We start from the raw sequence: 4,920 nt of genomic DNA on the forward strand, positions 1-4,920 counted from the left end.
TTTGGATCAATACGCGCCAAGAACTCAAGATTCGTCACTGCCTTCGAATTAAGGTGCCAAATCGAATCTCATAATTTTGTTAATTGTTGTATGCGTTTGGAAGTTTATTCCATGTAGATGATCATGATGCTTTTAGATTTTGGAATGGTTGATTGTAGGACGAGATATCTTGAATTTTAGTTTGAATGTGAAAACCTAATTGGATCGATCCGGTTTATACAGTTAGATTTAGGTTGATTAGGTTATATATTCGTGCTCCTGACGATTATACCTTTCCAACGGTTACTCGTTTGTAGATTTTAGTTGAACTTTGATGTTCTTGAGTTTGTTGAGATTTCTGGAAAAAGATGAAGAAGAGCGAAGGATTTCTGGAAATTTTCTGTGTTTGATCTTGCAATTCGCCTGGCCAATTTCAAATGTTGTTTAGCGCCAAATCCTAGCCAATCACGCGCTGACAATGCATTAGTGAAACGCGGAGTTTTGGGACCGGTTGGAGATAATTACCATCGTGCCACTGATTTCATTTAATTTAAATATAACATTTAATAATTATTACATAATTCATTTAAATCTTAGAAAAATCATAAAAAATTATTTACAAGTCCAAAAATTATGAGAATTTTTTTGATAGCTCCCAAATTCCCTCTAGTTTTTTATAGGCATGGTTTCATAAGTTGTGCATGGAAAAATGTTGACCTGGCCTATTGATCTTTGACTTGTGTGTATTTTTTACATGTTTTGCCATTTTCATTGTGAAATGCTCATACATTTAAAGAAATTCCTGAAATTTTTTGTGCTCATTCTGGACATGTTGATGGTGATTTCCATGTAAATTTTGTGATTTTTGGATACCTGATGTTTGAGATATGATTTTTTGAATCTAGGTGTGACAATTTGTGTCACACCTAGCTAGGTCAACTTCATGAATTTATTTTCATGACCTAGGATTGTTGGATTGGATTTAAATTTTGCATGGATGATCATTGATATGTTGAGAGATCATGAGAATTTTTCTGGATTTTTCTATGGCATTTTCCATTTGATTGATATTTTTCTTCACTGTATGCTCATTGTGCAACCTTGTGTGACACATGTTGGTATATTGTTTGTGAAATTCTCATATGGTTTTGGATAAATGTGAAATTTGGTGTACTGATTGTAGACACATTGTAGGACATCATGCTTTTGGTCCCATTCATTTCTAATATGTTGTCACTGTGTTATGAATTTTTGAAGTGAATGCTTGTGTTGATGCTATGAATTGGCTTACATAATCTTGTCTGGATTTCTTGATTTTCATTGGCCTAGTTCCTTTTGTCCAATTGAGCTGAAAATTGACATGCTATACCTTGAATAGGTCCTGTTTAGGTGTGAATTATTTGAGGATTTTTGAAATTGTTTTGGTATGCTTTTGATTGAAGTTATTCTGTTTGGACATTGGATGTTGCATTTGACCTAGTTTGTGATGTTTTGGTCATGAAATGAATGTGGTGAATGATATGAGTATGGGATCAATTGCATTTGCTTTCTATTTGCATTAATTTGGTTTTGGTTGAGAATTGCTTGCTGTTTAGGATTTTTTCTCCCTTGTGGACCCTAGGCTTGGCCTAGGGGTCTAGTTTCTCACATTTGGTTTGACTTTTCAGGATGAAATGCATAATGCTCAAGGAGAATGCTTCAAGTCAATTAAATTGAGATTGTTTGGTGTTGTGAACTAACATGACTTTGTTTTGTAGGTTGTGAAGCTTGAGCTTGAGCTTATAGCTTGCACTTATGTGCATTAAATTGTGTTGTCTGTATAGATTAACATTTGTTGTTTACTGTTGGTTTGTCTGAGTACTGATGATACTTGATTGATTTCAGGTACATTTAGTCGCTTACAGTTCTTTAAGAACTTGCTTGCTGCTGCTTGGTTTTTAAACCACTTGAGGTAGGACTTCTATTCTTCATGTAGTCTGGAAGACCTGGCCTGTTACTTGGCCAGGCAACTGTCTGAAGTCCTCCTTAAGAGGCGATGTTTGTGGTTGTTTACATTTGTGCCAAGCAGGTAAAGACCTCTATGAGGCAATTGGTGGATCAAAGGGATATGCAATCTATCCCCCACTATTCTGTGAGTCGTCCCTCTGCTCACACGGCTGTGTGTTGATGCATTGGGACACAAACCCAAGATCTTGTGCTGTTGCACAATCGAGTCAAAGTCTTTGAGCGTAGAAGGGTCCCTCCATTCTGGACCCACGCTCCTTTGTCTAAAAGCTCTCCCTGGTCAGGGATAAGAGCTGTGAAGTCTGATCTTCACTCACCTTTCATCTGCTTCACCTTAGCCTCGCAATGGCAAGGTTAAGAGCGAGCAATACCCATGTACAGATGACTTGCTTCGGCAGTCAAACCCATTGTTTGAGCCCACTTGACTGGTTATAGTGTGTGCTTTGTGAGTATTTGTTTGCTCTGTATGCTTGTATGCTTGCTTTCTTCCTGGATAGGATTAGCTTGCAGTTGTGCAAGTAGGTAGAAACCTCAACGTAGGGTAATGATGCATGACAACACTAGGCTCGAGTACAGCTCCCTGGTAGTGTGTCTTCCCTTGGTTTCTGGCTAGAGTTTCTTTCCCTTGAGGGGGAACTACATCGCCCTGATCCTCGTTCCAGACGAGGTATGTAGGCAGGAGACCGTGCGAGGTCTCTCCGGGCAATTTTTTTTCTTTTTAGGTGTGTTTACTTGTTATCTTCTTGTGTATGTTTGGTTCGGATGCTGACGTAAGTCCAGTGATTGGCGGTCGGGCTCCACGTTTGCCGTTTTGTGCGTGTTTTGGTTCGGATGCTGATGTAAGTCCAGTGATTGGCATTCAGGCTCCATGTTTGCCGGTGTGTTTATTTGCTTGTTTGGCGTGCGTGAGCCAAACTACGGCAGCTCTGATTCTCGTTCCAGACGAGATACGTAGGCATAGGATGCGACGTCCTATCGAGCTCTCTTCCCCTTAACCCCACCTGTGTTGTCTTCGGTGTGTGTGTGTGATGTTTTAGCAACCTTTTCTTTTCTTAGAACGTGGATCCCGTCGAGTACGACGGACGTGAGGGGTGCTAATACCTTCCCCTTGCGTAACCGACTCCCTTACCCTTTCTCTTTGGTCGCGAGACCATTTCCTTTCCAGGTTTCTCTGAGCGTTTCCTTTCCCTATCTTGGGATAAATAACGCGCAGTGGCGGCTCTGTGTGTTTTTGTTTGAGTCCCGCCGGTTGTTTTTCGCGGATGCGCCACCAGGCTCAAGAGAACTTGTTCGTGCTCTTGTAGTTTACCAAACAATGTTGTCAAGTCCAATGTCGTAAGATCATTTGCCTCTTTGATGGCGGTCACTTTCGGCTGCCATTCCCTTTTAAGACATCTCAAGATCTTATTAGTAGCAATATCATTGGAAACAGGCCTACCAAGGGAATGTAATCGATTGATAAGATGAGTAAATCTCTTTTGCATGTCAGCAATGGTTTCCCCTTGCTCCATGAAAAAGAGATCAAACCCTTGTGTTAGTGTGTTGATTCTAGCCAACTTAACATCGTTCGTCCCCTCATGGGTAATTTATAGTGAATCCCACATGGCCTTAGCAGTAGGACAATGGGATACACGATAGTATTCATCTACACCTAATGAGGAGATTAGGATATTTTTGGCTTTCCAATCATAATTGTATTTCTTTTCATCATCATCGGTCCAATGTGCTTCGGGCTTAGGCACCAATTCGTTGTTCTCATTGGTCATGGTTATTTGAATTGGACCATTGAGAATAACGTTCCATATTTTTCTATCTATGGAATTTATGTGCACCCACATACAGTCTTTCCAATAACTATAATTTTCACCATTGAAAACGGGAGCTCTATTATAAGCCCCTTTAGGTTCGTTAGCCATTTTCTATCAAAGTTATATTTTGAAGCACGGAGTGAACCGGAGCTCCTGATACCACTTGTTAGACTATGGCACGGATCTAGAAGGGGGGGGGGGGTTGAATAGATCCCAATTAAAAACTTGATTCGGCGCTACCAATTTAAAATTGGTTTTGAAAAATTGGTTTTAAGTGCGGAAGCAGCCGAGGAAAATTTTAGTCTAAAACGAACCGTTATTGGAAAACCGGATATGCGTTAAGCTAATGGATTAGAGATAAAGTGAAATACAAATCACTACACTAATTGCACAATCAATGATATGTTTCACTTACTAGGAATCCTAGTTCCAATGATCCAAAATACCAAATCAAACTAGTTACAAACTTAAGACAACTTTGGTTTAGGCAATTTTTCAAACACTTGGTGCGCATAAACACTCCAAGTGATATTTGTGTTGAGTAAGTAATTCAAATTGATCTAGTACAATATACTATTGTACTTTGGATTCAAACAACAGTTTTAATTTCTTACTCAATTTATATCAACGTTTGGTAAAATTGCTTAAACTAAAATCACTTAATTTTTAAGCTGAAAAACAATTGTGCAGAAAATTAAAGAAGACAGAGATTTGATGAGGCAGTTCCCCCGCCGTCCTCGCTTCGGGGTACGTCTGCCCTCAATTCTAAACTTAGAATTGAGATGATTTAATTAGATATCACCTGTGAAATTTAACCGTTTATACAAGGATTGCAAAGCAAGTAAACAACAGAACTCCCAATGTGTTGAATGATGCTTCCTATCCTTGCTCCTTGATTCAAGATGAATCAAGACCTTCGATCGTTGTTGCTAGACCTCCGATTCCAGCCCCTTTGTTGAAGAATCTTCCGTTCTTCAAACCCTCGGCCCGGCTGATCTCAAACACAACGAATCGAACCCGAATCCTTCACTTCAATATCACCGAATCTGCTACTAGACTGATGAAGACTTCCTCTTCTCAATCACCTTCGCTCAGCTGAATATTGATGAAGCAATTCGTCCAAAAAACC

Source organism: Lathyrus oleraceus, chromosome 7 (assembly GCF_024323335.1).
Source record: "Lathyrus oleraceus cultivar Zhongwan6 chromosome 7, CAAS_Psat_ZW6_1.0, whole genome shotgun sequence".
NCBI lineage: Eukaryota > Viridiplantae > Streptophyta > Magnoliopsida > Fabales > Fabaceae > Lathyrus > Lathyrus oleraceus.